Here is a 26,026-nt window from a genome sequence, read left to right as displayed (position 1 = left end):
ACCCAGTCCAGAGTATCTGAAACTTGCACAATTCTGGCTTGTTCCCAAATCACAGACTGTGTGCAGTGTTGGATTCTGGACCAGGCTACACACATGAGAAGACAGTGGCAGAAGGGCTAGGGGGACATTATAGCCTCGACTTTTGTCTCAAGTTATCCAGCTGATTAGAAATTTGTGTTCAGTGAAATATCCCTTAGAGTTTATGAATCACAACTGATACAAATGCTTTTTGTTTGTTTATTTGTGCATGTAGTGGTAACATGAACATAAACTTGTTATACCAAAGGAATAATCAAGGCCAACAAACATGTAAACATTCAACCACACAACACATGCACACAGAGACGTAAACAGTTGTACACACATAATCAAAAAAGTACTTCCCATTTTACTGGGTCGTCAATGTCCAGTTCATTGCAGTTCAGCTTTATGAAACTGCCGTTCAATCTTTGTTCTTTTTTTTTCTTCGGCCCTCTTATGGTCGGCTAAGGTACTGCAGCACTTGAGTGTCCAGCTGCTCTACAGCAGTTCAGGCTCTGAACTGTAAGGAGAGTGTCTGAGTGAGATCCCACATCTCTTCAGCTATCCTGCAGAAGATCATAAGAGCCACTGGCAACCATCTGCTGCTCGTCATCCTTCTGTAACACAGTCCAGTGTTAGAACCGGGCAGCACAAAGTTTTGTTCTGTTTCAATCTGTAACTGTAATTATGCATAACTGTAATCTGTAACTGTAATTCTTTTACTTACCTCATCTGCTGGGAGGTGGGGGTCAGTGGGGGCAGGTGTGGACTCATACGTGGGGTTGGAGATGTACGGGGCTGATCCAGAAGGGCTGCTGTCTTCATTCTCATCTTCCTGAAATCCAAACACACATACTTGCATACTGCATATACACACTAATTCATGAGTGTGTACTTACCGTCTAATTCATTTTCCTTTTATTAAATCTTCCTGCACATGTTTGGATAAATTTTTCTGTTTGCATATTAAAAACATGTTGCTATCTTGTGACGCACCATGTCCACACTAATCTTGAAGTAGTGGAACTGGAAAGGCTTGGATTGCTGGGTGTACAAATGGTAGGCCACAAATGCTCCAGCCATGATAAGGATGACGAGTAGCAGAACACCGATGCCCATCCCTGCCTTGTGGGCGGGGTGAAGGGAAGGGGCCGGAGGGGGTGGAGCTTTCAATGGTCCATGCAGCACATGGATGATCCCATTGGATGCAAAAATGTCGGATTCGATAATGTAACGGTTATTGACATATCCAGAGGAAGCCTGGAGGCAGAAAGGATCTGTTAAACTTTGTTGGTAATTATTTGCATCCACTAACACAGTTTTCAGGAGACATTGTGCGTGCCTGATTTAGACTTGAAGTAAATGCAATTGCTTAGAACATCCACTAACTATAATGCAGCTTAAATGAGGTAAATGTTTACCAGTGTCTGGGGGCTCTGCAGGCTAGGAACCTGCAGGCTAGGAACCGCACCAGAGCTCTCCCATCCAGCAGGTGGTGCTCTAAATCCCTGTAGGACAGTGTCTATTCCAGAGAGAGGGGGAGTGTGAAACACCTTTAATCTTGACTCATGAAGAATGCAGACATCTGTGTGGTATGGAGAGGACGGAAATACCTCGTTCTCATAGAGACCGTCATTATCAGGCACAAACAGGGTGGACTGTGTGGTTATGTTGCTGAGACGCCTCACAAACTCTTGACCTGATGCTGAAGTTCTGGAGCAATTCAAGATTTGCTGGGGATGGGAATAATTTATGAAACCAGTCAGTGTCAGTTACTGGGGAACATCAGAGCCAAATCTGGTGGCAACAGTCTGATATGAGTGCATCTGATATCAGTGCATCAATGTACACAGCATAGAATGCTAGTCCTCAAGAACTACTCTGATAAAACCAGAAGTAATATGTTCTGGTAACAACAAACTGGCTGTAATGCAGTTTACTCAGGAGTGTTTTCTTCAATACTCCAGGGATTCTGTTTGGAAAGTGCAGAACATGTTTTTCATGCAGCTTGTAAGCTGTTATACTCACTGACAGAAAGTTGGAAAAGTTGGGCTTGGAGTAGAGAACCTGTAGCAGGTTTCCAGTGCAAGTGTATCCATCACCAATGTACCCCATCTTACACTCACATTTCACATCTGGTAAAACAATAATATTAACAAATAAATAAACATGCGCGCGCGTACACACACACACACACACACACACACACACACACACACACACACACACAAACACACACACACACACACACACACCATCTATATTTAACAGCATAGATTGTTGTATTAAATGCAAACTTGAGGCTCAGTATAGTTTGGCTTGAAGTTGGAATTAAGGTTTAAGGTTGGTGTTATAGTTAAATATGGGGATTATGGTTTGAGGCTGAGGTTATGGTTTGAGTTTGGAGTCATAGTTGAACTATGGGGTTTAACATGTTTAACATGTTTTATGTTTGTCATACACCGTCATAAGCTGCCATGTCTTACCCTTTGGCCGGTAGCAGAACGTGTCCCAGGTCCTGCTCAGGTCAGTTTGTTTGCCGTAGTCCACGATGCCCACATGACCAAAGCCACATTTGAGGTGGGAATAGCTCATGGGATAGGCCACGCGCTCCTGTTCGAGCCATCCGGCAGAACACAGACTGTACCCAGCCTGCGTGGCCCACAGATAGGACGTCAAACATACCACACAGCCATCTCTATCTCTTGCTCAGATGCTCAGTGTGCCTACTTGCATCTACACCCACCTGCTGAGCATAGGACAGTTGTGTGTATGTAGCAATAGTGCCTCCCTCCTGCTTGCAGGCCTCCTGGGCCTGTGTGCAGTTGAGTTTGTACACTCCCAGTGGAGAACGGTAGTGGAAGACCCCAACGGTCTTATCTGAGGTAAAGCAGATAAAGTGTAGATTACACATTTAGCCTCAACCCTACAATTTCACCCTGATGGCCATGAAATAAACAATTTTCCATACAGTTACTTATATTTCACTCAAATAGAGAAACAATGTGAGAATTTTCATTCTTGCAGGGTTTCCCTAGTACAAACCAAAGAAAGTTGATATTCTGAACAAATATTATTACAGACAGTATTTTATTACAAAACAAATATGGTAGGCAATGACTGGGAAACCTTGAGAGGATTGACTGGGAGGAATGTTCTGCCCAATCTGAAGCAAGAGGCGGGATGTTTTTTGACTTCTGTACTATCCATAACTGGTGTACAACAAAGACAAAGTCTGAACACAAAGCTGCTCATAAGTGTACATATTATCAGAGCACCTTGGGCCAAAGGTCAGTGATTAACTTTGTGGTTGTGTCATCTGACCTGAGGCCATGTTTTGAACACTCATGTGGAGAGAGGTGTGTAGCTGTCAATAGATCACAATCTGGTGCTGAGTTGGATCAGATGGCAGAGAACATTCTCGGTCAGACCTGCTAGCCACAAACATATAGTGAGGGTCTGCTTGGAAACACCTTCCCAAATGATTTGAAGAGAGCTTCTTGTACTTTCTGGAGTAATTGGGGACACTGAGTATGGGTGGACCCTGTTCAAAATCTCCATTGTGGAAGCAGGTTCATTGTGGCTAAATCTTTTTCAGTGCCTGGTATAGCGTCAACCCAAAAACCCGGTTGTGGACTTTAACAGTGAGGGACACCATTAAGCAGAAAAGGAGGCAAGTTGAAGGACATGGTGATCTCCTGGGAAAGAGTGGCGCACTCCCTCTGGGCGAGAACCTGACCCCAAGTGGAGGAGTTTAAGTAACTGAGGTCACAAGTGATGGCAAGAGGAATTGTGATATCAACCATAGGATAAGTTCAGCAATTTCTGTAATGTGGTCACTGTGGCAGACTGTAGCTATGAAGACGGAGCTGAGCTATAAATTCAAGTTCTCAATTTACTATTTCCCAACCATAACCTGCTCATGAACTTTGGAGGAGCGTAAAGCAGAGCCGCTGTTAAGAGCAGCCAGTTGAAGTGGTTCAGGCATCTGATAAGGATGCCATGTGGTCACCTCCTGCCGTAGGTATACCAGACATGGCCAACAGGGAGGAGGACTATGGGTAGACCGAGGACATTCTGGAGGGACTACGTCTCCAAGCTGGCCTGGGGAAGCCTGGGGATCCCCCAGGAGAAGCTGGAAGAAGAAACCAGACACCTGGACTGCTTTGCACATCCTACTACTCCTGTGACCATGAAATGGACTACATATAGAACAGGATTACAGAAAAGGTGTACAGTGCTACTGTCCAATCACTTACCAAATCTATTGTATATTAGGACATTCCAGTTACACAGAGAGAGGCTGAAACTCTCACCCTGGTAGTGCAGGTCAGTGCACTGAGCGTCAGAGTGACACTGGCCGTTATCCTGCATGCAGCGATTCACTGGAAGCACCTTCAGCTCACACTCCAGACCATCACCAATGTAGTTAGGCTTACACTCACACTTCTTCTTATTCTGGGGTTTTACAAACACACACACACACACACACACACACACAGCATATAAAAAATATACATATATAGAGGAAGGTGTAGGTGTAGAGGAAGAGAAGCCTGCTCACTGCTCCAGTCATTGTACAGATGGCATGCTCGTGACAGCCTCCGTTATCATCCGTAACACAGGGGTCCACCGGCGAGCAGACATGGCCGTCTCCAGAGTAGCCCGTCAAGCAGGTGCAGTTCACCTTCTCGTCCTTCTGGGAGCAGTTGGCATTCTTCGAGCAGCCTCCATTCCAGAGCCCGCACAGGTCAGCCACTGGAGGCAGGGGAGAGAGATTGGAGAATGGTTTCAAGTGAGCCATCATCTCCGCTGGTCCGATATGTCTTTTGAAAGAGAGGTCGAGCTTTTCTCGATCGCATCTCATTTCCTACACAGACCAAAGACTAAGGGAGCACAAGCCACTACTTCTGTCTGTCAGGTTGTTCCTTTCTGGAGAAGTAGTTGCATTGAAGGAGTGGTTATAGGAGGACGAGAGCTGAGGCCAGACTGGAGAAGTGTAGTGTTTACCTGTGCAGGTGAGCCCATCTCCCTCGTAAAATGGTTTACAAACACAGTAGTTGTTCTTGGCACACACCGCCTTTGCATGGCAAGCAGGGACGCACACAGGGCTGTCGGCTACGGCATCAGAAAGGCAGGGAGGGTTTCAGCACAGATACAAGGAACATTCACATCCCCCATGCTGTACAAACAATGTGGAGATGTGGTGGGTGTGTGCCGTACCCAGCTTGTGTTCACACTGTGGACCAGACCAGCCCTCATCACAGAAGCAGGAACCTGTGCCGTCTGGACTCTCATCACATGATCCATGTTCAGAACAGTTACAGGCTGTGGGTACAGGAAGTGAGGGGGAGAAAAAACATTCAATAGAATTTCCACTTCCTCCACTCCACCTGAAAAAGCTTTTCATGGATATTATTATGGCACAGTGCTTGTGTCATTCATGTGTGGAAAGCTGAATGTATAATGAAACTGTCTCATACTAGCAAAAATTCTAGTAAGATGCATCCATAAAATCACACACTGTAGTTCAATGCTCAGCTTTGCAAACACTTTTCAACTAGATTATTAAATGTTCAGTAGAGAATGTGACCATTGCACTCTGGTCCAAAGTGGCCATCTATGCATAATTCACAGGCCACTCCCTGGTACCCAGGAAAACATGTGCAGTTGCTGTTGCCTAGGTGATCCTCATCACACTGTCCATGGTTACTACAGGGGGATCTTGGCCCTCCAGGACAGGCTGGAGAACAGGATGTAGTGAGAATATCACACACACAATGCCACTATCATTTTCATTGTTATTATGCAAAAGCAACAATGTCTAAGAACCCAGAAGGGCCCAAATATAGCTGCCATCAACAACATGATTAGTGAGTTGTAGTAAAATGTGAATGAATTCTGGACTACTGTACCGAGACAATCTCTGCCGTAGTAACCTGAGCAGCACTTGGTCTTCCATATGACCATGGTGCACACAGACTGACATCCAGCATTCACAGATTAGAAGCGTCTGGGCAGGTCGCACCTCTGTATAGACTGCATTCCAAAAACATGTTAAAATAAAATGTAACATATAGAAATGATTAGCCCTAAGGTAACTACAGGAACATGAGAGATCTTCATGGAAAAATACATATAAAACAAATGTAATATTTCACATAGTGTTTGTATGAGTTGGATGAAGCATTTATGATTTTTTAGAAAGGTAGTCATTTATGTGTACATAGTGAAATGGGCATGGATTTGTGATTACAGAAAAAAACATACCTTTGGTTTACTTATTGAAGGGCAATCAGATGACACTGTAACAGCACAATATCTGCAAGGCATCTACCACAGGAAAAGAAACCTTTTATATAATCTATATATAATACAAAATGAGAGTGTAGCATAGCTAAGAAACATTTTTAAAATAGGAAGTATGTAATTTATATAATTTGCATATAATATGCATGCTGCATATCAGTAGAGGATTTTGTCAGCATAGATCGGAATTATGTAGGACTTACTGTGATGTCTACAGTGTCCTTCTGATCACAGTGCCCCCCAAGGCTGGGAGGTGTTAACAAGCAGTCAATACCATGTTTCAGAACCATTTGATAAAAACAAACCATAAAACAAACAAGCAAACAAAGCAAGCAAACAAATAAAAATGACCTTGACTCCTAACTTTGACTTGTAGCTTTCATCACACTGTCGTCCATACTGCTGTGTGTATGGTACAATACAGGGACAACTTCTGAACAGATCATACCATGCAATTCTAGTACATCTAAACCTTTACTGACGCAACTATGTCATGCACAACTCTATCCACACCTTGTATTTGAACATAATCTATATATTCTATAATAGAAATGTGTACATCTGTATATTTCACAGCTTATATATTTATACCTTCTGGAAACACAGCATAAAGGGTGTATGTTACATATGTGTACATATTCTGTATTTAATGTGTATACATTGTGTACTTACAGACTGTGGGGGACTATCTACTCAAGCTTTTCACTCACTTTCACGTCTGTGCTAAAGTGACAACAAAAAAAGTGATTTGATTTGATTTTACTTGTACGCACCTCCAACAGTTTGAAAAATGTCTTGAAGCCGTGTTCATTTGCTACATCTTTGAGGTCAGGCTGCCAGAAATAAATGGTGAAATAAAGTCCAGGTTAGAGGTCATTTGGTGTTTTTGAATAAATCTTTAAGTGCACTCCCTGTACAGCTGGTGTTGTTTGCTATGTTTGGGAACATGTGGAATCTAAACTTCATTCCTGTGCTCTCAGTAGTTTAAAGTGACTTAATCTAACAGTGGAAGTTAAATTTCCTCTGAAGCTACTTCTGTAAAAGAGGCAATAACAGGTGCTGAGGTCAGGGGTTTGCTATGTGAAAGCTCATTTCTTCAAAGTTTTTTTTAAAAATAAATAATAACAAAATAATTCTTAGCATCATTTGATAGATGAGGAAACCTGGATTTATTCACACCATTAACATTAGATCAAGAGATTTGTCTGACAAAGTTGGTCAAAAGAGGCAAAACCTTCAAGGGTATTTACTTTGCTGCATGATAATATCACTGAACTAGTGGTTTGCATCTTCCATACGCAAGACAGTCTCAAGATAAATGCCGACACCTACGAGGCTGGCAGACTTATTAATTCCATTCAGCTTCTGGAAGCTGGGGGGGATGAAAACCGTGTCGATCTCGTGGAAAATCCCATTGTTGCTCTCCTGATCGTTGTACACCACTTTGGCCTTGTTATTGATATATATCGAGCCCTGCACACAAAGCACAGTTTATACATCTCAGTAGGACTGCACGGAGTGAAGTGGCTCTTTTCTGTTGAGGTCAGCATGCCGACCTCCCAGTAGGAGATGGTGAGCGTTTCCCCGCTGAGCGTGGTGAGGTTACGGGGCTGCATCAGGTCCTCCGGCATCAGGATACGGCATGACACGATGTGGTACAGGACCAGCGCTGCGTTGCTCTCTTTATTCTCTGGCTTCTGGTACTGGGAAGTGATGCAGGATTATGGCGTGACCGAGAGGACTGTTGGTCCAGTCATTCAACATGCACACTGGGCAGTTTCATCAAACACTTGGACTTACTTCTGCCTTTTTAAGTGCCTTATTGTTAGGAGCAAACACAGTGTATGGACCACGTCCTTGTAGGAAATAAGCATCAGACCACTGAAAGCATAAACATATGCTGATTATTTCCTGCCTGCATTAACTAATATTTTGTAACACAGGGTTCAAGAAAACAGAAAAATAATGATTAAAAAACACATCAATAATACAATTCAAATGAATGACTGAGACTCACTAACACACTGTAGAAGAAACTTGTCAGATCTCTGTTTCGGAGCTCCTGAAGGCACAATGGGAGACACATTTAAGTTAGTGAAAATGAGACGGCAGAGAGTTTGTGTGTGTGTGTGAGTGAGAGAGACAGAGAGAGAGAGAAACGCTCCTTGGCTCTCACCTGCATGACGTTACTTTTGCAGGTCATCCCATCTCCCATGTAGTCCTTGCGACAGGTACAGTTCCTCTCCCCTGGTCCTGTCATCATACAGATGGCTTGCTTGTGGCAGCCTCCATTTTTCTGACAAGGATCAGATGAATAGATTACAGCTATTCACATTCATTTATTACGTTAGGGCTCAGTGCAGTCACACATGCCAAACCCTGTGATGCCAGATTACATGCATACACCAGCTACTTTAGGTGAAGGCAAAACAAGGCAAGTTTATGTGTACAGCACTTTTCATACACAGTGCCAATTCAAAGCACGTCAGACAAACACACAAAAATAGTGAATGAAATAAAATAATGAAATAATTTTATTGTTTTTCATCCCGAGATCTATAACCTCAGGAAGCTTTTGTGAAAAATAGTTACATCTGATTTACACGGCAATAACTAATACATGAAAATAAAAAGATGAACAATATATAATGATAAAATAAAGTGCTGCAGATATAAATGAATACAGAGAGCTCAATTATGACCAGTAACACTTTTAACCTCTATTTAAAAATATTTGGGCCACATCTAAATTCATCTTGGAGTTATTATCAGTCATGTATATATATATATAAAAAAAATGAATGCTGCTTCTCCGTGTTTGGTTTAAATTCTGGGCTCCACATTCTGGGCCTTGTATCCTTGGATCTTAGAGACCTACTGGGTTTTTACTCCTTGAGCAAGTGATCAAAATATATACTAGTAGTCAACTGGTATTAGTCAACCTGGTTGGAGATAAAAGCACGCAAAAGTGTCCAAGGTCTTGTTGGAACATTAAGCCTTTCTTAATACCCTTATAGTTTCTTAATATTCATTTGATATGGCCAGTAAAGGTCAGTCCTGGGTCTATTAGATCTCCAAGAACTTTCTAAGGCTGAGATTTCTTACTACATTTTTAGATCCCTAGATTCACGATGGGGAACAATTTAGAGATTCTCTGCTCTGTTGCCAAATATCATAACCTCTGTTTTGTCTTTATTTACTTTCAGGAAATTCTGTCATTCAGTTATTTATGTGCTACAAACAGAGACAGAGTGTCTATTAGGATAATAATCCAGTGAGAGAACTAAGTGTATATGTGTGTGTCATCTGCATAACATTGATAGGAAATCTTATTGTGTTGTAGAACTGGCCTAATCGGAGCATGTATAGCTTAAATAAAAGTGGACCAAGAACAGATCCCTGGGGATTCCACATTACAGCTGTCTTCATTACTACCTATCTGGACCACGGGAACTCCAGACTTCTTAATATGTTCCAGAACCCTTTAGGAGAGGTCCTAAAATATCAGTTAGTTAGTTGATCGCCACTTTAAGGTAGAAATGGCCAGTGCACAGTTAGAGACTGAATATCTGGTTGCTGTACATAGTTTATGTTGGCCATCATTAAACTCTTGATTAATGGTATGATTTACAAGGCTGCAGCTGACTGGTTAATTTTGGTTGGTGGATCTCAGTTCCACATGTAAAAACCCCAGCAACACTCCTGTGCATGATAACACTCTGTACCTAATCTCTAGTGACAAATATAAAGGTATATTAGAGGTCCCAGAAAGAGGAGTATGAGCATGAGATGTTTCAGAGAGTGAGAGGGATCAGGGAGTGAGAGGGGGCTGAGAGTGATAGGGGACTGAGAGTGAGAGGGGGCTGAGAGTGAGAGGGTCTCGCTTACTTTGCACTGCTGTGGCACGTCCCTTTACATGAGTCTGTGGTTATGGCTGAAATAGAACACGGAGCTAAGTTTCTTTTCTCACCACAGAAAAGAAATTAAATTTGTGTGTGTGTGTGTGTGTGTGTGTGTGTGTGTGTGTGTGTGTGTTTGTGTGTGTGTGTAATTCCTCACCTATAGAGCAAAGTGTTCCTCTCCATCCAACGTCACAATCGCAGGTGCCATCCCCCTCCTGACCATCATTACAGTGACCATTCACACACTTACAGTCTGCAGTGAGAGGAAAAGAGAGAAAAAGGGAAAAAGGGAACAAATACGACTGAGAGAAATATGTGGAGGTTTAACAAGCTTTTACCTGTAGTGTATTGGGAACTTACATTGTTGTACATTACAAAGGTACGTTACAAAGGTAGATTCCACGGCGGAATACCTTGGTCACAGTGGATGCCATACTTTCCCGTCTGGCAGGACTCGCAGGCTGTGCCGTTAAAGCCAGGGTTGCACCGACACGCTCCTGTACCATTAATACCGTCCACACACACACCGTTACCAAAACAGGGCTGGCCTTCTGGCCCTGGACAGCTCTCACAGTTAACACCATAAAAGCCCTCGCAACACTTCCTTACCTACAGAGAGGGAGAGAGAGAAAACAAGAGAGGGAACCTCCCTCCAATCAAAACTTAATGATGACAAAATAACAGTAAAATCACATCAGTGTTAAAACATACTCAATCCAACATGTGCAAAATTCAGCACCGTCATTTAAACAACTTACAGAAGAAAGAAATTTAAAAATCTCACGTACGATGCTCCGTTTTTGACAGGAAGCCTCACAGCCAATGAACATCCTGTGTTTCCTCCTGCTATATGCACATTTGGTCCTTTTTATGGACTTTGGGCAAAAAAAAACAAAACACAAAATCAGGACATGTCAGTCTGCTCCATTTAAATGTTCATTTTACCCAGAAACCCAGCTGAGACTGAAGTCTTATTAACAATACAGTGACACCGATAAAAACAAAATTATATGAACAAGAACATAATATTGAATTCAACGCAAAAATGTAAAAATGGAAATTTAAATGTAAAAACAGTAAATGTAATGTAAATGTAAAAATACCATTAGCCACATCTATGAAACACAGCCACACTCCCAAATGAGCACTGAATGGATTTAAAAAGCTAAACTAATGTTTGGTTAATCTGACTAGATTATGGTTGTAAACAGTGGCACATAAAGTAATTAATACGTGTGTTTTAGATGAATAGCTTGTTTTAGAGACATGCCATTGATTTTACCGTGAATACTTGCTGGGTTCCAGGGGGACAACGGCTCTCGGTTGGGTGAAAGCAGTCCATGCACTGCCCCTGCATACAGTGTTATTCCAGAAGATCACAAACTCATGCCTGACAAACAGCTCAGCAAAGTGGGTCTGCCCTGTTGCCTGTGAAGGCGTGCGGCGGGTGAGAGAGTCTGGGAGAGCTGTGCACAGCAGAGGGAATCACCTGGAAGATCTTGGTGGACGCTGTGTCACAGCGGTTCCTGGGCACCTTCAGTACAGCAGACACTTCATGGATGACCCCCTTAGAAGTCAAAATATCCGTAGCAGTCACCAGAGCCTTATTCACCCACCACTGAGAAGGACAGACAGAAAGAGAGAGAGAGATTTATAAAGTGTGCGGCTCTCGATGCCCTCTTTGTATGAAAGGGTTCGACTGTTCCTCACTCAATAGTGTTACTGTGGGAAGACGGAGACATGTTTGTGTGGGTCTGTGAGTGTCTTTGAGTCTCTGTCTGTGAGTGTCTGTCTGCATGTCTGTGAGCATTTAGGCTCCATTTTCCACAGCTGACTGGGAACAGAGTAGCTGTTCTCATGTGTACTGGGTAGTTTAACGCACATCTCTTCTATATCCCATATGTTCCTATGATTTCCCCGTTCACATGGGTAAAGAGTTGACCTACGTTACTGTCTTTGCAGAAAATGCCTATCTGATAGGAGAAACCCAGCATGGTGTCTTTGTACAGGCCATCCTGCAGGTCTGCCTGCCTCAGGGTGTCACCCAGCACAATGTGGTAACGCGTCACATTCAGGTCCTAATTTGGAGAAATCACACACTATCACATATAAACAAACACCAAACGTGTGTGTGTGTGTGTGTGTGTGTGTGTGTGAGTGACTATAAAGATAGAATGATAGAATCCCCACAGTCTTTTTACCTCATTGGTCCAGGAAACAGGAAGTGTCTTTTTCAAAAGGGAAACTAGTTCTGGAGAAGGTGAACTCCGGAGCTCAGCCAAAGCAAAGAACCCAGAAACCATGTGACTCCTGAGGACAGATTGAACACACCAATTATGAGCAACCATTAAGAGTCATTAAATATCATATGACATTCCACTGCATTTCATGACTGACCACTGTTGATTTTACACCAAGAGCAACTGTGTATGCAACCCAAAGAGATGTGGCAAGGTGACAGATTACACTAGTGCAGATTACACTGTGATAGTGAACTCACTTGACCAGACTTGGAAGGTTGCTGACGGCCAGCCAGTAATCCCGGTCGTCTTTGCTCAGGTTGCCGATGGCTTGTTCCGATGGCACAAACAGAGTCATGTTCTGGCCTTCGGTCAGCATGTCCTTGAGGTCTGCTCGCTGCAGCCCATTCCAGAGGAGACACTCAGAACACCCGTAATAATTCCCCACAGAGCACACATATTACCCTTTACCTCTGATATACACTTTGCCTCAGTCCTTCAAAGATCAGTTCCAAAAAGTGACTTAGGAACATATTAATTATTAACACAATCTGCATAAAAAAATGTTTTTATCAATAATTTAGATAGACTTTATATCTTAATTCTCAAAAAAGTACAGACTGAAACTTACAGTCAACCACGTATTGAATTCACTCAGATCAGGATTGTTTTCCACGTCCTTTAGAAGAAAATGCAAATAATCCTGTTTATGTGAGGATATTCATGTTTCTCAGTGTTCAGATGTTCATATTCAGTGTGATTAAATTCTGTGAAGTCTAACATATGGCAGAGCATTATCTAAAATCACTGAAATACTAATAAACCGTGTAGTATTCTGCTGTCATACCTGTGCCAGGGTTCCATAGCAGATGCTCCCATCTCCTGAATAACCCATCTGACATACACACTCAAACCTCCCTTGATTCCCATACAAGAAAGAAGCATGGAGGAATAATGTGATCATTTAACTCCCACAATAATGGCATGACCATCTCATGTAATGGTGTAATGCTATTATGATGTTAACTCATCTGAAAGTGTGTGTGTGCGTGTGTGTGTGTGTGTCACACTAACATGCTGATGACATCCTCCCATTTGATCTACACACTGATTGATAGCCTCACAATCTTTCCCATTGCCACGGTAATTCTTCTTGCACATACAGTAATTCTGGAAAAAAATAGAAAGAATGACTGACAAGCTCAGCAAACACAGGCTGAATGAATGTCTGGATGGATGGATGTATGGATGGATGGAACAATGGAGATGTACAAAGGACTGATGTAGAGTAGGCAAAAGTGGCTCTAAGGCAACATCCATGACACCTTATGCTGTGCAAGTGCCCTTAGTCTAGAGTCTGTGCTGGACTGAGTGTCTGAGTTAAGCAGCAGCCCGTCTCACCTGTCCTGGGCCTACATGGACGCATGATGCGTTAGGATGGCACCCGCCTCTAGAGGGCTCCACACAGTTATTGACAGGCTGGCATTCATCTCCATCCTCTTTCCACCCCTTCAGACACTCACACCTGCGGGTGCCTGGTCCAGTTTTTATACACCTAGCCTGAGAGAGAGAAAACAAAGACATTCAGAAACACACACACGCATTCACACGTGCGCGCGGACCAACACACACAAATGCATTCTTGACCTACGTTGTTACTGCAGCCTCCGTTGGGAGGTGAAGTACACGGGTCGCTCTCTACACACAGGAATCCATTCCCTTTGAAACCCAGCTTACACACACACCTTGAACAAAGATACACAAGTAAAATGAAACACACATCTCCCTGACTGGAAAAATTTGTTCCTTCACATCTTCATACCATATGATGAAGTGAATTAAAAAAAAAAGAAAACAGCCTTACTTCTACATCTTAACCGAAACCGGGGTTAAGAGCAGATTAAGGACGGGGCAAACGCGGGGCACTCACATGAGCTCTCCTTCGCTGTAGACACAGTCAGCATGGGTGTGGCACGGCTGCTTGGGCCCGCAAGGCTGGGTGTGCTTATCACAGAGCTGCCCAGAGAAACCTGGTTTGCAGGAGCCTGACTTACACGTGCCGTGGGCTTCTGGGCGGTTGTCACACACGCCCTGCACACACCCGCAGGCTGGGGTACAGGAAAGAGAGGTGAAGGGAGATTACTGAAGCTCTTATGACAGTCGAGGCTGACAAAGATGGATCTGATCTATGGATACGGGAGGGTACTCCGATGCTTCTGGAGTTGCACTTTGGTCACAGGATGGGCCGTACTTGTTGGGGTCAGCACAGTACTGGCAATGGGACTCTTTGAAGTTGGGCTCACACTGACAAGTGCCATTGCCATCTATACCCTCGAAGCACTGAAACAAATGGAGAGTTGTGAAGTGGGGTGTGCGTGTGCGTGTATGCGTGTGTGTGTGTGTGTGTGTGTGTGTGTGTGTGTGTGTGTGTACCATGCCATGAGAGGAGCAGGGGGCAGTGAATCCACCTGGGCAAGGGGAACAGTCTGATCCAAAAAAAGCCTTTACAGCATTGTGGGGTCTTCACAACATGGAGAAAGAAAGACATCATCTCCTACTTTAGCTTCAGTTTTAATACAAAACACCCAAAATGCTGTATAAAGAATAATGTACAAATCTACTCTGCTCTTAAGTAATTAGTTTCAGGACTCGGGGGTAAACATATCTACCGGAGGTTTACTTTATGACAGTGTAACTTTGTGCCCTGAGTATATGTAAGTATGTTAGATCGAACTACTACACACTACTGCGTTGGCGGGATTTTCTCCTATTATAAATTAAACAAAGAAGTTGGCATGTTGAATCTGTGGAGGTAAAGCCTAATAATGAACCCAGTCTCACCAGTCCCAGAAACTTTGGGTTATTGTATTGTATTGCATTATTGTTGAAACTGACATTTCGATTACCAGCTCCTATAAGGCTGGTGCAATGCTTGCTAGAGCAGATCTGGGACACATGAAGTGATTGGTGTTGGTTCTCATACTCACAGTACGGTTCTCACTGCAATACAGGCTGCAGCCCAGAACAGGAATATTCAGGCCTAGAGACTTTTTCATGTACACACAGCCCCTGGAAAACGTGTTCTTCACACAAGAGCCACAAGGGAGAGAAATGTAGATATACACAGATAATTTAGATATGCACCTCGAGATAGACACTAAAAACCTCAAACACAATCAACCTTAAACTCTTTTCTATCACTCAGACAAACATGCAGCTATAATGATTACTAGGTATTTGTAAATCTTCTGTAAACCTGTTAATGATAAAATGTTTGGAATTATATGACTTCAGTCGGCGTACAATAATAAAAGTTATGAAGAAGGCATCTTCTTACCATTGAGACACCTGTTGGACAGGTGGACCTGGTGACTGATGAACAGCTCACACAAAGACCCTGGAGACAAAAGACAAAATGGTCTTCCATTGAAGCTCACTCCAACAAGCAAAAGTAGCTTTTTTTCTTAGATGACGTGGGATTCTGCAGATTTAAATCAAACGTAACTTCTAGATGCATGGCCAAAACTCACCTTATATTTAACATTTTCAGTAATGTCACACCGATGAGGGAGGATGGGTTCTATGGTGGGCGGGATTAGAATCCCATCCAGCGAATAGAGACGTCCATTCTTTGCCTCAACATCTGTCTCAACCACCGCTACCCCGTTGATCAAAAATTGACCCTGATTATGAGCAGAAACCATATTGGGAAATGTCCATCCAACACAAACACTACTTACATACCTAAACATGAATGAGAATCAGCTAGAGACTTTTTATGACCGAATAATAAATGGGAATAACTGACATGCCACAGTGTACCAGACCACATTCCTATTTGAACAACTGTAAATGCAGCTAGAGGTGGTCAGCATGTGTGTGTTTGTTGACTGACTCCTTCTCATACATTTTAGCAATGCCAGCATTTCCTGGTGAAGTGTTACATGAAATGAAGTGTGAAAATTCTTGAGTACTCACAACAAGGGTGACATTAAATGCTAGAACTTGATTAGCCATGGACACAGTCTGCGCGCTTGAGATGATGTAGCTAACACTCAGCTGATTTCAATGCAAGAAAATAAGACATGAGTGTAATTACAGAAAAAGACGTTTGGTAGCATCATGTGTAAAGTTTCAATATGCTATGCAGAAGGGACACCACATTCCTACTACATTGTCCAAGCAGAAACACTCACCTGAGCAGAGGAAACAATATGGTTTCTCATCAGTTCCAGTAGTTTTGAATTGCCCTTCAGAGATGAAAGGAACAGAAATATAAAGGGAAAGATCAACTTGTTTCCAGTTAAGTGATGCTAAATATAAAATACTGTAGAAATTTTGCAGTGCAGACCCACCTCATCAGATACAAGGTAGTCTAGGTAACTGTCCTTCAGTAAAGAAAAGGTGGTGTTTCTTGGAGCAAACACTGTGTAGGGACCTGCCTCGTCCAAAACAGCCACCATGTTGGTTTTCTGATGCAAAGAGACAGACTTAGAGTTTCATACATGCGCATTTACTGCATATGTAGACATTTCTGACAATTTTCCAATACCTCAAGGAGAGACTTAAATTGGGAGAACTTTCCATTGTCAGAAAGAATCTTCATCAGGTTTTCCTGAATTCAAAGAGCAAATTCTTAAAAAAGAGTTTTATTTTACTTAATAACTCAGAAAGAAGGATTTCCTGATTTACAGCAGTATTATTAAAAGCATCAGGCTTGTCTGAAGAACACACCTGACTGTCACTTATAACAGTAGGAGGGACCGTGTCCATCATTTTATCAGTGATGTGGATCACTCCATTCCAGAAGCAGGCCTTTCCTACGGCTGCCACGGATACGGACTTTAACCTGCTCAGGCTTAGGAGAGAAAGAAAGAGAGAAAGAAAGAGAGAGAGAAAGAGAGAGAAAGAAAGAGAAAAAGAGACAGTGAGAGACAGTGACACAGTGAGAGATAGTGAGAGTGCTATTTCTATAATATTCAATTTTCTCTTTTTTGTTGTCTATCTCTCCCTCCCTCCCTCACACACACACACACACACACACACACACTCCTCTACCTCAGTTACTGATTCAGCAGTTTTCCCTGTCAGCGTGTAATAGAGTATTCCATTCTTCAGAGTGTCAGAGTTCATTTCCATGGCAACCATGTGCAACTTGACGAGGTATCGGGCCTTCGCCTCATTTGCCACCAGTTTTCACCTGCAGCAGCAGAACAGTACGATGCACATGGGTGTGTGTGTGTGCGTGTGTGTGTGAGAGAGTGTGTAACATGGATGTGTTTTGCACTTTATCATTCATACTACTACAAAAATTTGGGTTCCCATATTTATACTATATTTTATTGCAACTTTATGCAATGTAGGTCTAAATAATGTATGTAGATTCATTCTAAACTATCATTTAGTATTTTAGTGAACTAAAGGTCATTAACTATTGAATAATTCATTAAATTGAATTTAATGCAATTTCTCCTGAAATATTCTGCCTCCAGATTTGATCATTGCTTTCCACCCCTTTGTGAAGTATTCTGGATATTAATTTTATTATTAACTCGCTCTATACATGTCTATGAAGCATTCTGGAGTCATCTGCACAATTCTACATAATTCTGGACAAAACTATTTGTGTATTTATGTTTTTTGAAAATTCATGAATTTTTAAATTCTAGTATCACATTATAATAATTTCATGTACGTATCCACAAAAAAAGTGGATTATTAAGAACACTAGTGCAGTGATTCCAAAGATTTGAACAATAGTGTGTATATAATGATATGATTAATGGTCTGTATGACTAAACTCACAGATGTTGATTTGACAGCTTTGTTACATGGTACAAAAACAGTGAACTGTCCGTGTGACGTCAGAGGTCAGGACATAGCTGCTTCTGAAAGTGTATTTATGTTCACTGTTCATGTTATGTGTGAGTGCCACCATTGTCTTATACGTTCGATGTTATTAAATGTTTCACAAAGTCGAGGGAGTATGTGCATCCTGTTCTGCGTCCTGCGGCACTCAGGCAAACGTTACAAAGACAAAATTCTTTTTTCAGGTAATTACTAGTCTTCCAGTCTACAAAAAGTAGCCATAAGTAGCCATAAGCTCCAACCACTTATATTTTGAGATAATTTGCATAATATGCAAAATCACACACATGTAGGAACACTAACTCCTAGGATTTTCACCAAACCTACACAAATCTGGTATCCAGACATTCACAAGAAATATCAAAAAATCTGGGGATTTCTATACTGTGTAGTTTCTACATGCCAATCAAATAAGTTGAACCCTTCAGTGCAATGACACCAAACTTTACAGACATGTCCCCCATTGGATATGGGGCAAGTCAACCATTTTGGTGCACCTGCTTAAATAGGGGGCACCATCACAGGCAAGAAACTATCACACCTACTCAGATTGTCCAGCAAATGTGAAACTGCTACATAACATCTGTATGCACGTATGGAGCAGGACCTAAAACAGGGATACTATAGCTCCAAAAAGGACTGATACCATCGGCCAATCAGCATTCGGTACAGATTTCACAGGCTTAGCATTGGTCAATCCACATCAAACTTGAATTGTATTGTCATGTATGCAATCTCTAAGATATAGGGAAATGGCCACTTGGGGGCACTATACTAAAAAATCTAGTATATCTCCTACATAGTTAAATTTGGCAACACAAACTTGGACTCAAATGAATCTTTGCAGAGTCCAAACAACTTTGCAATTGCAATGCATTTCAAACATGTTTAGTTTTGACACATTCGTTAATAATACAAAATTTGCGCTTAATCTTTAAAGTCTGAAACTAAATAATTATCAAATAATGTTGACTTTTTGACTATATGTGGCATTGATCAAAGGGGTACCATTACCATATCACTGAAATGCTGTCATAGGTTGTCTGATTTTAACCAAAATGGAAATATATATTCACACTACCATTCTGAGGAAAATTGCAAAATTTGAGGCTCTACATTGAAGAATTACCAATTTTGCTTATAATCGTTAGCCTTGTGTGTTCATACCTAAATAGGGAGAAGTCAGGAACAGCATGTCACTTCAACACAGAAATTTACAGACACACATGTAATCATAGTCTGATGTTGCCTGCAAGATTGAAACATTATTACATCGGGAGACTCTACAGTACACAATTACCTATGTTGCCTTTAATCACTGGCCGTGTGTTTCAATACCTAAATGGACAGACGTGAGGAAAGGTTTGTCACATCAACACAGAATTCTACAGACACACATGTAATCATAGTCTGATGTTGCCTGCAAAGATTGTACTAGTTATGACATCGGGAGACTCTACAGTGCACAATTATCTACTCTGTGCTTTGCTTTGTCTCGGTGGATTATCATCTGGTTGGTTAAGGTAGGCTCTGAGTTCACTTACTTTTGTCTTAGATTCTGTGAAATTCAAGGCTTGTTGTCTAAACCTAGTTGTTAGTTGCTTGGTAGCGGTGATTACTCACTACAGGTGTGGTTTCACCCTGACCTTAGGTGTGAATTGAGGGGCGGGCTGAGCATTTATTGAACTGACTTAAATTAGGACGACTCCGCTACAGACACATGCATCTTCTCATATTCTCAATCCTTTATCTCATACATCCACAAATCAAGCATCTGAAATGTGCTTCACAATTCCTGTCCACATATCCCACAGATCTCCTCGACACAATCATAGACGACGCAATCTCAGCAACCTCACTGACTCACAACGCTTCACACCATCACATATCGTGGTGGCAGGAGGGCTCTGGAACTGCCAATCTGCTGTCCAGAAGGCTGACTTCATCTCAGCATTAGCATCCCTCCACTTCCTACACTTCCTGGCTCTGACAGAAACATGGATCACCCCTGAAAACTCAGCGACTCCAGCTGCCCTGTTCTCTGCCTTTTCCTTTACACATTCTCCGAGGCGTCTCGGCAGGGGTGGTGGCACAGGTTTACTAATGTCCCGAGAGTGGCGTTTCACTCCACTTTCCTTCACACTTTCCATCTCCTCTTTTGAATTTCATGCCATTACAGTGTCTTTCCCCACCAAACTTTTTAACATTGTCATCTACCACCCTCCAGGTTCCCTAGATCACTTCATTGATGAGCTCGACATCCTTCTGAGTCATTTCCCCACTGAAGGAAATCCACTCATTTTGCTTGGTGACTTCAACCTTCCATCAGACAAGCTGCATTCCTCCTGCATCCTTCCACTGTTGACAGCATTTGACCTCACCCACTCTCCTCCGACTCACAAAGCGGGCAATGTTCTGGACCTGATTTTCACCCGTACCACCACAACATCGGACATCGCAGTCACCCCCCTCCACCTCTCGGACCATCACTTTCTATCCTTCTCTCTCTCCCTTCCTTCTCTTTCCATCCAGTCCTCTCCAACATGTTCCTCCTTCCTCCATCGCAATCTTCACTCCATAACTCTGTCTTCCCTTACTTCTACTATTTTGTCCACCCTTCCTCACCCTGACTCTCTATCCTCTCTCTCTTTGGATACAGTTACAAATCACTTTCATTTCTACACTCTCCTCATCAATGAATCTTCTGTGCTCTCTCTCCTTTAGACCCGCTAAGTCCTCCCCACCTGCCCCCTGGCTAACAGAAACACTTGAGAGAACTAAGGACTGGAGAGAGGAGGTGGAGGAAATCTCACATAGATTCAGATCTTAGCTCATACAAGTCTCTCCTTTCCAAGTTCTCACTGCAAGTAACATCTGCAAAGTCATCCTACTACAGGGAGAAATTCGAATCATCATCATCATCTGATCCACGCAAGCTCTTCACAATTTTTTCTTCTCTCCTTAATCCCCCCCACCCCCCCATCTCTTACTCTGGAAGATTTTATCACCTTCTTTGAGGAGAAGGTTGCAGCAATCCACCAGTCCTTTTCCTCTGTTCCCACTACTCCAAATAATGTGCATTTCTCAACATCCAACTCTCTGACTTCTTTTTCTCCTCTCCACAGATGAAATTCTTCAACTTATGACTTCCAGCAATCTGACTACTTGTCCGCTGGATCTGAAGCCTTCTGCTCTGTTCCAGACAATCGCAAGAGATCTGCTTCCTTTCATCTCTGTCATCATCAACAACTCCTTATCTTCTGGATATGTGCCTACTGCATTCAAAACCGCCAGGGTGGTACCAATCCTCAAAAAGGCCACACTTGACAGCTCCAGCGTTACCAACTACAGACCGGTATCACTTCTCTTTCCTCTCAAAAGCCCTTGAACGAGCAGTTTATAATCAATTGTCTCTTTTTCTCACCCAGAACCAGCTGCATGATCACTCTGGCTACAAACTGGCACATTCTACAGAAACAGCCCTCGTAGCGGTGACTGAGAAACTTCATGCCACTAAAGCTGCCAAACAGTTATCTGTTTTGATTCTTCTAGACCTTTCAGCAGCCTTTGACACAGTGAAACACAACATTCTTTTCTCTGTTCTTTCCGGGCTTGGTGTGACTGGCTCTGCTTGGAGATGGTTTCAGTCCTATCAGGTGACATGGAGAGGATCCACATCCAAACCGTGCGGACTCTCCACTGGTGTTCCACAAGGCTTGGTAATGGGCCCCCTTCTCTTCTCTTTGTATACTCATTCTCTTGGTGATGTAATATCTTCTCATGGTTTTTCCTATCACTGCTATGCTGATGACACTCAGTTATTTTATTTATTTTCCACCCTCTGACATGCAAGTCTTGATATGTATCTCAGCATGCTTGACTGACATTGCATCATGGATGACAGCCCACCACTTGAAGCTCAACCCCAGTAAAATTGAGCTTCTGTTTATCCCAGGTACTCCCAACCCTTACCATGACCTCAGTTTCCTTCAAGAACTCCCTGGTATCACCATCCGAAGCTGCCTGTAGCCTGGGCATAACTTTGAACAGCCAAATGTCGATCTCAGCTCATGTTTCTAATCTAACCCAGTCTTGCAGATTTCTCCTTCGTAACATACGAAGAACTCAGCCCTTTCTCTCACAGGAAGCTACCAAGGTGCTTGTGCAGTGTCTCGTGATTTCAAAGCTCGACTACTGCAACTCTCTACTTACTGGTCTTCCTCTAAGAGCCAGCAAACCTCTACAACTTGTCCAGAACGCAGCAGCACGACTGGTCTTCAATCTTCCAAAGTTCTCACGTTACTCCACTACTGCACTCCCTTCATTAGCTCCCAGTAGCTGCATGCATCAGATTTAAAACCTTAATGCTTGTCTACAAAGCCAAAAATGAACCACTCCCTTCATACATGAGGTCAGTGGTCAAAGCCCAATCCATACCTCAAGTATGGCTGGCTTGAAATACCTTGCTTCAAGTTTCATATTTTCTGTCCTGGCTCCAAAATGGTGGAATGAACTCCCATTTGCTGTCCGGACAGCAGAGTCCCTTGCAGTCTTCAAACACAAACTGAAGACCCATCTATTTGCAGAATATTTAAAGGACAACTGACACTGCTCCCATATTGACTGACTAAATTAAAACTTATTGTAGGGTATTGTTTATGTTTAACAAACTCTAGCACTTATTGTTTATTGCACTTATCATTGTTTAAGATAGACCTTATGTATTTTGTACTCTAGGTATCAGAATTGATCCCCGTTTTCTACAGTATTCTAGTTTATGGGATGTTGGACTCTAACCTACTGTACTGTATTAGGATATATTCTGAGTAAATGACAAAACAAAAAATACAAAACAGAACATAGAATAAAACAGACAAACATAGGAGGAACAGGATAATAGGGTGAGGGCGAGACTTAGGCAACAAAGTATATATATATATATACACACATACTGTGGGGTTTCATAAATTAAATGAATGCTAAGCTTACACTAATAGAGAATAATGTGCAGAATGGAATAGGACTAATGCTTGAATTAATAAAATAATTACTGTATGTTCAGACATAACAGGAAATGCCCTAGACGTGCATATGTGTGATTATGCAAGAAGACATGTGTACGCGACAGTCAGACAGAGGTGACGGCTGAGATGGAAAAATACAAAATCAGAAGTGGCGCAAGGCGAGAAAAATATAAGTCTGTCTGTTGCAAAGTTATGCTTTAGATCTCACTCGCACTGCGTTGTGAAGTGACATCTCCAGAGATCTGCATTAATAAAAGGCCACAAGGTAACGCACTGGTTCCTGTCTCTTCTTTCCTGCATCAACGGACACGACAATATGGACACGACAATACACACACGCACGCACACACGCACACTAAAGAAAAGACTAACTGAGAACCACAATGATAAATACAACTATGAGCACAAAGACTTGGACAAGCGGGGATAACAGAACCGGACTACGTAAGATAAACAAACTATTCACGACGAAGATACAGGTAACAGAACTAAACAAGGAAAGCAACAGACAGCGAGGGTAACTAAACATAGAGCGCAGGGCGATGAACGAGTAGCGAGATAAAACAGGATATGAGCGAGGACAAATGAGATCCAACTAAAGACAGACAGAGGAGCGAGTACAAACAGGATCTTACTCGAAACACAATGAGCACGAACAACGAGAACTAACCAGAAACCATGAAAGACAACCTTACCAAAACAAAGAGAGAAAGCTACAATGACTGACAACCAAGAGATGTAGGAATGGGGTTTACATGGGACTACAATCAGGGACAAACTAGGAACAGCTGGACACAAAGGGGCGGAGTCACGGAACCACGGAGACGAAAACTGGAAAACCCGGAAGTGACTATGTTGCCATGGAAATAAGGAAACTGTTTGATTGATATTTGCACCATAAAGTCAAGGAACATGAACACACCTTGAGTTGACATGGTACGTGCCATCATCCTCATCATGAGTGTGACAACCACCACCACAAAGGAAGTTACACTAAAGGGCATGTTAATGACGTCAACATTTGAGGAAACAGTTCAAACTAATAACTGGTACTACAATACTTTCCCCACTGTTTTTAGTGAAAAAGTTGATTTCAAGGTATTTTAGTTTCCTCTGAATATATGACTCCAAAAACAGACTTTATGCTATGAAAAATCACAAACTGATCTTACATCAGGTCTGTTCAGGTCAGAGAGAGAGGGAAATATGGCAATTGGCTTCTGCCCTCAAATCTGAACATTTCAGTGTCAATACTTCTATAGATATACCCACAGTTTACAGAATATGAGTAATGGGCCAACCAACTCAGGTGACAACCATCTATGCAGATAAATCTCCTCTATGCAGATAAATTAGAAAAAAATGACATGCTTGTAATGAGTCAAGAATACTTTTGAAAAAAAAAATTATTGATACTTTTTCAGTATTACCCTACATGATTATAAACAAATTGAAGTAATAATCTTTACTCAACAATCATACAATTTTTCTACACACACAAAAAAAAAGAATTAAAAAAAAGTAAAACGGTTAGGAGGTGGGTCAAACATTTTCGTATTGAAGCACAGCTCATTGCAACCTCTTCACACCAAAGACTTTCTACTGCCAAAAATATTCATTCAGTTCTGAAAAACATTCTTCGAGGAAACTAATATGATAACTGGACTACCTAATGCCAATCGCTAAACTCTTCAACTTCATACAGTGTAGCATGTCTTTGGTTGCCTTTAATTACCCTTAATATTAGCCAAAACCTCAGAATATTATGTTATGATAAATGAAGTCGGTTATTAAGTCTTTACATTTTGATTAAATACTGTCACGGAGCCCCCACTAGTCACCTGGTACGGCCCACCGCGTGCAGTGGCGCTTAATCGTCTTGTTTGTAGCCACTCCTTCGTACTGAGCACGCGCCTGCACGTGGTTAGTCTGCTAATGTCTGCGTGCACTTACACCGCTGTGGGGCGCTGCTTCGCTGGCGGTTATTGATCACGTTCACGATGGTCATGTTGTCTGTTAATGTTCAGATCGTTAATGTTAATCGTTGTGTGTTCATGTTAACAGTTTACATTATATGTGAGTGCCGTTGGGTTTTTCGTATGTTAATAAATGTGTCCGTCGAGGGAGTCTGTACGTCCTGCACTGCCATGCGGCACTCCGGTGTTACAAATACTCAGTGGTACGTGTAGGTTTTATGGCTCCATTTTATTTATGTTTGTTAAATTCAAAATAGAAATTTGAATTTTATCTCAGCTAAATACCATAAATGTAAGCGTGTTGTGTGTGACACTACCAATGCTTTTGACACCTACAATAAATAACTTATTCTAGTGTAACAAGTTAATAGTACATTGTCCTTGGCTTTCACTCATAATCAATTTATCATTAGTATAAATATAAAATAAATCTATGTAGCCCTACTACGCTTATAAATTAATTAATTAAACGGTTATATTACTAATTTCATTTTAGGATATATAATAAGCTTTTCATTTGTGATTTCTCCTTTTCTATTTGTTTTGAAGAGAAAAAAAAGACTGATATTTGAATCGCGTCATGTAACTTTTGTGCCATTAACAAAACTCTCCCTTTTATCTTAAACTCAGAAACTGCATAGCTCACCGAATTCTGAAATGTGTGAAAGTGTAGATGAAGAAAAAAT

The 26,026-nt window shown here is 42.0% G+C and overlaps 1 pseudogene across 1 annotated transcript; it reads right to left on the bottom strand.

The window, feature by feature from the left end:
- Window positions 1-281: 281 nt before the first annotated feature.
- Window positions 282-25,372, bottom strand: LOC118241658 (stabilin-2-like; annotated as a pseudogene). The gene is made up of 52 exons (XR_014125961.1): window positions 25,318-25,372; window positions 18,838-18,840; window positions 18,274-18,360; window positions 17,531-17,670; window positions 17,207-17,330; window positions 17,025-17,087; window positions 16,828-16,944; window positions 16,669-16,722; window positions 16,451-16,531; window positions 16,003-16,155; window positions 15,810-15,869; window positions 15,460-15,555; window positions 14,906-14,993; window positions 14,701-14,812; window positions 14,403-14,580; window positions 14,124-14,217; window positions 13,874-14,032; window positions 13,522-13,642; window positions 13,320-13,390; window positions 13,104-13,151; window positions 12,733-12,869; window positions 12,434-12,542; window positions 12,179-12,310; window positions 11,722-11,850; window positions 11,515-11,583; window positions 11,021-11,107; window positions 10,646-10,841; window positions 10,390-10,485; window positions 10,224-10,264; window positions 8,507-8,626; window positions 8,348-8,392; window positions 8,131-8,211; window positions 7,887-8,033; window positions 7,663-7,803; window positions 7,104-7,163; window positions 6,922-6,924; window positions 6,534-6,602; window positions 6,292-6,354; window positions 5,937-6,060; window positions 5,615-5,764; window positions 5,245-5,349; window positions 5,032-5,139; window positions 4,586-4,779; window positions 4,338-4,479; window positions 2,768-2,901; window positions 2,508-2,673; window positions 2,050-2,156; window positions 1,635-1,754; window positions 1,493-1,543; window positions 1,027-1,392; window positions 749-856; window positions 282-638 (listed from the first exon to the last, which is right to left on the bottom strand). The product of XR_014125961.1 is annotated as a stabilin-2-like (transcript).
- Window positions 25,373-26,026: the final 654 nt, after the last annotated feature.

The sequence above is a fragment of the Electrophorus electricus genome, chromosome 11 (genome assembly GCF_041902795.1).
Source record: "Electrophorus electricus isolate QZ-2024a chromosome 11, ASM4190279v1, whole genome shotgun sequence".
NCBI classification, from domain to species: Eukaryota; Metazoa; Chordata; class Actinopteri; order Gymnotiformes; family Gymnotidae; genus Electrophorus; species Electrophorus electricus.
The sequence above is the reverse complement of the archived record's forward strand: the minus strand, read 5'-3'. Positions and strand labels throughout refer to the sequence as shown.